Source organism: Puma concolor, chromosome B1 (assembly GCF_028749965.1).
Source record: "Puma concolor isolate L17-30 chromosome B1, mPumCon1.1.hap2, whole genome shotgun sequence".
Classification (NCBI taxonomy): Eukaryota; Metazoa; Chordata; class Mammalia; order Carnivora; family Felidae; genus Puma; species Puma concolor.
Window position 1 is genome coordinate 53,139,956 of NC_141670.1, and position 9,292 is coordinate 53,149,247.

The window sequence follows — 9,292 nt, forward strand, 5'->3', positions numbered from 1 at the left end:
CCCTTGTCCTGGCTGCATCGTTGGTGGTCCTGGGCCCACCACAGGACTGTCTCCCTGTGATCACTCTGGGGTCATGGGGGTCAGCCTGGGGCCAGCAGCTGGTCAGGCATCTTCGATGTCTCCTTGCTCCCTGCTCCTGGGGGACCGTGCTGGAGGCTTGAGGCTCTCGTCTCAGAGACAACGTTGTAAACACTGAGAGGGACACGACAGCACCCGCAGCAAATCTGAATGAACCAGGAAGCACCTCTCCCTCTGGTGGAAGCCACAGGCGCCAGGGGGAGGAGATGCTGGCCAAGAATGGCAGCATCCCAGCACAGGAGCACCTGTGCCAAGGACCCAGTGTCCCACAAGTGTGCCCAAGGTGGGTGAAGGGATAGTCTCCAAAGCCTCCTTTCCCAAAATACTGCCCCTCTGGCTCACTTACTCCTGAAATTCCCTGTTATACTCCTTTGAATTCTGTGGGACCACTGTGAACTTCAGTCTCTTCTTCTGTGAATGGGGGCTACTGTGTCCTCTCTACTTAGCCGGGGGTGACGGTAAGCATGGACAGTGCAGTGCCCAGCACAGAGAAGCATTCAGTACCTTCCTGTTGGGGCTTCTGCCCTCTCCAAAAGTCCTTTCCCAAGTTGTTAAGATCCCTGGGATGGGCCACAGAGGCAGCCTGGCCTGTGATGTCTCTCAGCAAAGAGAACATGATGGCATTTCAGAACGTTGATGCTGAAAGGCCCCTGCAGAGCTGGGCTGGCCCAGTCACATCTTTCTACTTTATAAAGGTCCCCTGGCTCAGGTCGGATCTGCGATTTTAAGTTGTATGGACTTCAAGCAGGCACTCAGCCTCCGAGCCCCAGGGTCCTTGTCTCCACTTCAGGGGTAATAACAAGGTCTGCATTGCCAATCTCACATAAATGAGATGAGGTAAAAGGAAATGCCTCGTAAATTTAAAGTTCCTACTAGTTATTTGTGTTGTTTTCTGGGGTTCAAGTAGCTAAGTGCTCCCCCAACTTAGCTTGGGATCAGACTTCCCCAGCCTGACCTTCGTGCCTCCTCCCTTCCCTGGCCCACAGAAATGGTGGGGTGGCCAGTGCAGGGATCTGGGCCGTGCAGTCCTGGGGTCGAAGCCAGGCTCCATCGTTGCCGCTCCTAATTCAGTACTAACAGCTGACCTGTGGGGGCCGCATCCTGCGTGCAGGCCCTGCACCTTCCCGGTGAATCTGTCCTCCCGCCATCCCCAAGATGCAGATGCCCTGACTTCCCTTCCAGCCTTCCTGTGTGCCTCACATGCCGGGTATTGTGTTGTGCTAAGGGACACACACATAGGCACGACCCTGCCCACCAGGAGAATATGACTTCATCACAATCGTGACCACAAAAACGATGGTCACTGCCAGTTATTGAGTGCTCACTACACCCCTCAAGGTTGGTCTTATGACCTCATTCTGCCCTTTGGCAATGGGGTCGATTCTTATCCCCGTTTGACAGATGAGAAAACTGAGGACTAATTAGACTGACAATCAGTCGAGATGGGACCACAGCGTGGGTCTTTCTGACTTCAGAATTCTTGCCCGTTTTCTACCATTTTTCTAAATACTCTTCCCGTCTCCTTAGTCCCGTGGATTAAGCCTCTGTTCCATGCACATCTTCCAGCTTCTTGTGATTCTAAAACTTTGAGCCATTCTTTCTGGCCCTCTGTATAATCTTGCCCTGTTTCCTTTTAAACCACCAACGCTGAATGGTCTTTTCAGAGTAAGGCTGCTTGGGTTTACTTCCGAACAGTCCTGTCAGCTTCTGAGCTCTGTTGTCAGCCATGCCCTAGGCGAGCCAGATCAGAGTCCTGGTGGCGACAAAGAGGCTCAATCTCCAGCCCCCACTGTGTGTCCTTCTCCAAGTACAGTGCCTCCTCGATTCCTAGCCTCTCCTTCCCATTCCCACAGGAAATCAGTGGTGTCACAGAGGAAACAATTCCCCTTCCCTACCGACTTAACAACTCCACAATTAACTAGTTGACAGTTAACGCGTGAAAGAGAAGGAGGGAGGAAGGGAAAGGTTCCGACCCACGAGGTCTGAGGGAACCCATCTTGGCTTCCAGAAATCGCCACCCATTTTCTAAGCATGTATAAGCTACCTGAATGTCAGCTCCGTGAGAGCAGCTGGTTTTGTTCCCTGGCCTAGAACGGGGCTTGGCACATAGTAAGTTCTCAGCAAATACTTGTTAAATGAATAAATTTGTAACTCTTTATGCCTGTTTCCCTCCGCCATGTTTGTTCTGGGTCCCTGTGGCTCAAGGACTTTCTCCAGACTTTGTCTTCTCCTCTCTCCCCGTCGCCTAGCCTGCTTTCCTGGGGTTCTTCATGCTTCATGCTTCATGCTTCCTGCCTCCTGCCTTGAAACGTCCCCTGTACAGACCCAGAATCCCAGGGGTTCATTGACCGAGACTCCTCCTGTTTGAGAGGATAGAGAGTCAGGAAAGAATTCTAGTGATCGTTTAGCAAATCAAAATCTTCACATGCTCAATTCAATCTTTTTTATTTTAATCAGTTCACCTTGGTCAAAACTCTTCATAAGAGGGGCGCCTGGGTGGCTCAGTCGGGTAAGTGTCTGACTTTGGCTCAGGTCATGATCTCACAGTTAGTGAGTTCGAACCCAGGCATTGGGTTCTATGCTGACAGCTCAGAGCCTAGAACCTGCTTCGGATTCTGTCTCCCTCTCTCTTTCTGCCCCTCTCCCATTCACACTTGTCTCTTTCTCTCTCAAAAATAAATAAATATTAAAAAATTTTTTTAACTGTTCCTAAGAATCTCTGTTAAAAGACTTACATTTCCCCTCATTTCTTTTCCTCTGCACATGTCTTAGAGTAAGTAGCAAAGGGGTGGCAAGAGATGTTAGGATGAGAAAACCGGAGGTCTGGAAAATCCCCAACTAACAATCAGGACTGAGTTTCCAGTACTCACAACGACTGTTCTAGTAGGTTTGTGGGCTGTCGTATATAAGAACTCTGGAGCCTGGTGAAACTTGATGTTCCATTTCTGCAGCCTCTCTGTCCAGTTACAGAACGCTCTCCAAGGAAGGTCTTGCACTTGCCCATCAGCTCATATTCTTTATTGTGCTCATCTGGCCTCACTCACCTTGAGGGGATATGGGGACCCTCAAGCTAATTTCGTGTTCTGTTTCACAGTTCCTTCCTCAGGCCACCTCCTCACCAAAACTTGCAAGACCCACTTCAGAGGAGTTCAGAATCTGCCTCGAAGTCTCTTATCTTCTATTTCCTGCCTCTCAGTTCTGCTGGCATGAGACTGAAGCTTTGATACATGACATCCTAATTTGCCTCATGTGATTCAAGGAGGCTGTCTCTTCCCCTTGCTCTTCATGGAAGTGGTGCATGCCTATGTCATCACAGTAAAATTAAAGTTGGCTGGACACCCTGTTCACCGAAGCATTATTCACAATAACCAAAAGGTGGAAACGACCCAGAGGTCCATCAACAGATAAATGGATAAACAAAATGTGGTATATCCATACAGTGGGATACATTCAACCTTTAAAGAAAAAAAAAAGAAATTCTGATACATGCTACAGCATGAATGAGACTTGAGAACATTATGCTAAGTGAAAGGAGTCAGTCACACAATGTATAATTCCACCTGTAGTCATCAAATCCCTGGAGACAGAAAGTACCTGTGATTTCTAGTGGCTGGGGGAGGGTGATCGGGGAGTTACTATTTAATGGGGACAGAGCTGCAGTTTGGGATGGTGAAGAGTTCTGGAGATGGGTGGTGGTGATGACTGCACAGAAATGTGAATACCACAGAACTGTGCCCTCCATAATGGTTAAAATGGCAAATTTTACATTATGTGTATTTTGCCACAATGTAAAAAAAAAAAAAAAACAACTAAAGAAAATTAAAGTTGGCATCCAACTTGGTAAATAATAGCCCTAAAAATTTTTGTCGGACAAGTTATCTCTGTTTCAGAATCTGGAACAGCCCTCCAGATGTTTGGAGAGAGCCAGCCAAAATGCTCACTGAACTATTCTCTGGGCCTTAAGCAATGCCTGGCACATGGCAGGCCCTCAGCAAATAGTGAATGAATCAATGAATGCATCCATGAATGCTGTAGTGGAAACCCTGTGTGCCTTCATTCCTACCTCCCGCTCCACCCGCTACCTTCCCTTCCCCATCCTTGTCAGAGACTGGTGGTCAGCCGGCTTGGTTTTGATGACCCATGTGGAGGGGACTGTCAGAAGTCATTTGTTCATGCTCCTTCCTCTAGGAATAAATGTTTCAGACAATCAGTGTCTATGTTCTTGAAGGCCTCCAAGGAAGAGGTCACTCTAATCCCCGGGGTCATGTTTTAAACACTCTTTGATTGATGGGACATTCTTCAACTTTTTTTTTTTTTTTTTTGCTCTGATATAAACCTCCCATACCCCTGAAGAGATGAAGAGACGTGAGAGGCACCTGGAAGAAACAGGTTGGGGGTGGGGGAGGGGAGTGCCACGCTTGGCTAAGGGAAGATATTGGATAAGAATAGGACTCAGCCACCTTTTAAGTACTATCAGCCCAGACAAAATGTTATGAGAGTTGGTGAGGTCTCCCCTGGGGCTGGAGATGGATTGCATGGCCTCAGGAAGTTCCCTTACCACGTCATGGAATTCCTTCAGAGTCTGTGAGGCCAAATGAGGCCACCTTTGAAAACCCCCAGTTTGTGTGAGCTGCCATTTTGGAGACTCTCTCCGATAAGTGTGTTTCCAGGAGCCAAAGGGAGGCCAATTAGTGATTGCTGAGTCTCATTGAAAACCCAGAGAAATAATTGTACAGCAAAAGGGCACCACGGGAAAATATAAACAAGTAATGTCAAAACTCACAACTTAAGCAAATGATTTATATCTGGCAACAAGAAGGAAGAAGGTCCCTGACTAAGGCAATGGCCTGGTTGAAAATATAAGGAAATGATGAGATGGCCTGATCTCCCAATGTTCTCTTACCTTATTTGAAATTTAATCAGTTTTCCATAGATCTTAAAGATTATGAATAACCAGTATTACTAGTATAAGAAGACAGTAAGAGGGGCACCTGGATGGCTCAGTCTGTTAAGTGTCCATTTTTGGCTCAGGTCATAATCTCAGGGCTCCTGAGTTTGAGCCCTAAATCAGGTTCTCTGCTGTCAGTGCAAAGCCCGCTTCAGATCCTCTGTCCCCTTCTCTCTCTGTCCTGTCCCCGCTCGTGCGCACTCATGTGTGCTCTCTTTCTCTCTCAAAAATAAACAAATATTGAAAAGAATAAGAAGACAGGGGTTCCGGGGTGGCTCAGTCAGTATGTGTCTGAATTCGGCTCAGGTCATGATCTCACAGTCTGTGAGTGCGAGCCCCGCATAGGGCTCTGTGCTGACAGCTCAGAGCCTGGAGCCTGAGTCAGATTCTGTGTCTCCCTCTCTCTCTGCCCCTCCCCCACTCATGTTCTGTCTCTCTCTGTTTCTCAAAAATAAATAAAACACTAAAAAATGTTTTTAAAAAGAAGAAGGAAGAGGAGGAGGAGGAGGAGAAGGAGAAGAAGACAATGACGACAGTATGTGTAGAGGACACATGGTTAATTAAACATTTCAGCAGAAAAAACGTCACTATGGCCATGTGACTTTTCCCGCAAAAATAATCACACTGTTGTCTTCCAGTCAATGTGCTTCATGTGAGAATTGATACAGGAATTATGTCAGATGTTCCCAAAGGATGTGCTCTACAGCCCTATATAATGAGACCTCTTGAAAGAACAATACATATTAGCATATTTTAAAATGTGAAAAAGACTTCAATAAAGAAGTAATCTAACCCAAGTACTTTGCCTGATGTAGCATTTCTCCAAAATAATTTTCTACAAATACAAAAACCTCTGTCTACCAATATCTATCATTCTATGGAAATAGAATTTCTTGGAATATCTTTAGGAAAATGTTTAAGTATATCATTCAAATATCCTTAACACACCTCATGATTCATTAAGCAGTTGATGCCTATTCATAAAGATGGACTGTGCTGTCCAGACACAAGGAATGCAGAAATGCAGAAGAGGCAGTCCTTGTCCACCAGAAACACACCACATAAGAGATGCTATGGGCAGTTGGTTTAGCAGGGGCTGTGTAATTCCACAAAACAATCCAATAGGAGCTGGAATAGAAGATAGCATAGGGTGCTAGAGACACACAGGAAGGAGGAAGGCACCTACGCCAGGTAAGCAATTAGGGAAGGCTTCCTGTTAAACATGCTGCTTGAGCTGAGCTCTGCAGTCAAGTAGAGGAACTAGCCAGGTTTATATTGGGAGAATGTCCTAGAAAGAAGGAAACACTTATGAAGGACTCAGAAACACAAGCAAAAAGAACTTACCCAGGAGATGGAAAGGAGTTTCTGTATGACTAGAGCAAAGTGCATAAAGGAATGAGGAGAAGAAGATGCGGAAAGATCGTGGAATCTACCATCTCCATTCCTTAGAGTGCGTCCTTCATCCTAAAAGCGATGTGGCACCAACAAGGCTCCAAGCATGCGACGGTCACGCCTCACGATATTACCAGCACAAGAGTTTTAACTGCAATAGCATGGGGGGCAGATCAGGAAGAACAGGTGCTAAAGAGACAATCCTAGCACAGGGGATGGGAGAGATTTCAGACAAGACCTACCATCTTGGTCAAGAGCAGTATCCAGGTAAGCAGTTTTCATCAGAGAAATCAACAATGGATGGCATTCTTTTTTTTTTTTTTTTATATATATGAAATTTATTGTCAAATTGGTTTCCATACAACACCCAGTGCTCATCCCAAAAGGTGCCCTCCTCAGTACCCATCACCCACCCTCTCCTCCCTCCCACCCCCCATCGACCCTTAGTTTGTTCTCAGTTCTCAACAGTCTCTTATGCTTTGGCTCTCTCCCACTCTAACCTTTTTTTTTTTTTTTGTTCCCCTCCCCCATGGGTTTTTCTTAAGTTTCTCAGGATCCACATAAGAGTGAAACCATATGGTATCTGTCTTTCTCTGTATGGCTTATTTCACTTAGCATCACACTCTCCAGTTCCATCCACGTTGCTACAAAAGGCCATATTTCATTTTTTCTCATTGCCACGTAGTACTCCATTGTGTATATAAACCACAATTTCTTTATCCATTCATCAGTTGATGGACATTTAGGCTCTTTCCATAATTTGGCTATTGTTGAGAGTGCTGCTATGAACATTGGGGTACAAGTGCCCCTATGCATCAGTACTCCTGTGTCCCTTGGATAAATTCCTAGCAGTGCTATTGCTGGGTCATAGGGTAGGTCTATTTTTAATTTTCTGAGGAACCTCCACACTGCTTTCCAGAGCGGCTGCACCAATTTGCATTCCCACCAACAGTGCAAGAGGGTTCCCGTTTCTCCACATCCTCTCCAGCATCTATAGTCTCCTGATTTGTTCATTTTGGCCACTCTGACTGACGTGAGGTGATATCTGAGTGTGGTTTTGATTTGTATTTCCCTGATAAGGAGCGACGCTGAACATCTTTTCATGTGCCTGTTGGCCATCCGGATGTCTTCTTTAGAGAAGTGTCTATTCATGTTTTCTGCCCTGGATGGCATTCTTTACATAGGCAGTGACGTTCAGGAAGTTCTGGTACCAGGTGTAAGGCCCGCGGCATGAGACTGGGGGACAAGACTCCAGTCCTGAGGGTAGCGAGGAGAGATGAGATGGAGATACAACAGTAACCTAGGGAAGCTTTTTTAAGAAGAGGAAGTAGCAGTTAAAAGGCAAAAGAGGGTGGTGGGAACTGGGATGAGAAGTTAGTATCAAGAACACAAATCCAAAGCTTTGGGGATACAGTAGTAAGATCAGAGGGTAAGCACGAAAACCAGAGCTCCTTAAAACTCTGGTAACTAAGATCAAGACTGGCTTCAAAGCCTGGGATGCAGGTAGTGATTGAATGGCCTTAGCGGGGAGGTGGAGGAGCTTCATGAAAGCTGGAGAGCAGGCAGGTCCTGACAGGAGCTGCATCTTGCCTCCACAAGCTGATGAGAAAGCAACAAAACTGTTCTGGTCTATGCTGCCACCTGGTGGTTGGCAATAAAAACTGGGAGACCAGATCTCCAGGGCGACCACCTCCCGCTTCTCTCTTGAAGGAATGCAAACACTCTGCCCTCACCTCTTTGCAATGTTCTTTGTTTCTGCGTCCAGAGCTTAGCACATTCCCAATCAGACACGTGCTCACATATACACACGTCCTCTCTTAGCTCCTGCATCTCGGCCTTAGCTCTCACCCAATTATCTCAGAGGAAAGCTCCCTCCCCCATGTCTGATCTTGTTTTCTCTTGTGCTTTTCTGCATTTTGTTTTGGGACAGAAGGAGATTGTCTTAAATGACCCCAATCGTAATTGGGAACAGATAGCAAAGGGTCTGTATTAATGGAAGGAAAACATATTAGGTTTGAAGCTAAGCACAATTTTAAAAAACAGAACAACGTCATCCATCTTCATAGCACAGCACTAATTGGTGCTCAGAAGCCCCCTCAGATGAGTGCCCCATCTATGTCTCCACTTCGGATTAAATCTATCTCTCCTCAGGAACTAGCATTTGGGGGAGGAAAGTGACCACTTTATCAAACTTGTTCTTTTGTTCACTTAAATTATGAATTTGCGATAGCATTCACTTTTCATTGCAGATATATGGCCTTGGAGGCCCTGGATTTAATAGATTCAGGGGGTTGGGAGGATGGGAAGTATTACGTTGTTTTTACAGGGAGGCGTGTCACGATTTGCAGATAAAGCCACCCAAAAGCAGGGGCTGCCTGTGCCATCACTCCACTAGCTTTGCGGTTGAGACAAGGTCTGCGGGGATGGCTGGAGGTACAAGGGGGACCGCAGATCCTGACCGCTTCACATGAAGAAGACAGAGAACTCGGTGATTGAACTTCTCTTTCTAGAAATACTACCACAAGACCCGTGCTGGACAAAGGGAGCCAGGGGCTGAGGGCAAAGCCAGAGCAATTGTGAAAACCGGCTGCTCTCCCAGTGACTGGGCTGTCTTCACATCCTGGGCAGAGCACCTTCAGAACAAAAGGCAAGGCATGGCCACAGGTGGGACTTTCAAGTGAGAGGTGCAGCAGGAAGCCGGGTCTGGTTAGCCGGAAGAGACTGTGCAGTTCCCAGGAGGCTCCCCTGGAAGGCACACGAGTTAGGAAACCAGAATAATGTTTGCAGGCACCGGTACAGCTCAGCAGCTCCAACTGCAGTTTCCCAAAACTATGAATTTCATCTTCTGTGTTCCTAGTCCTGGGAGAGCAGGAG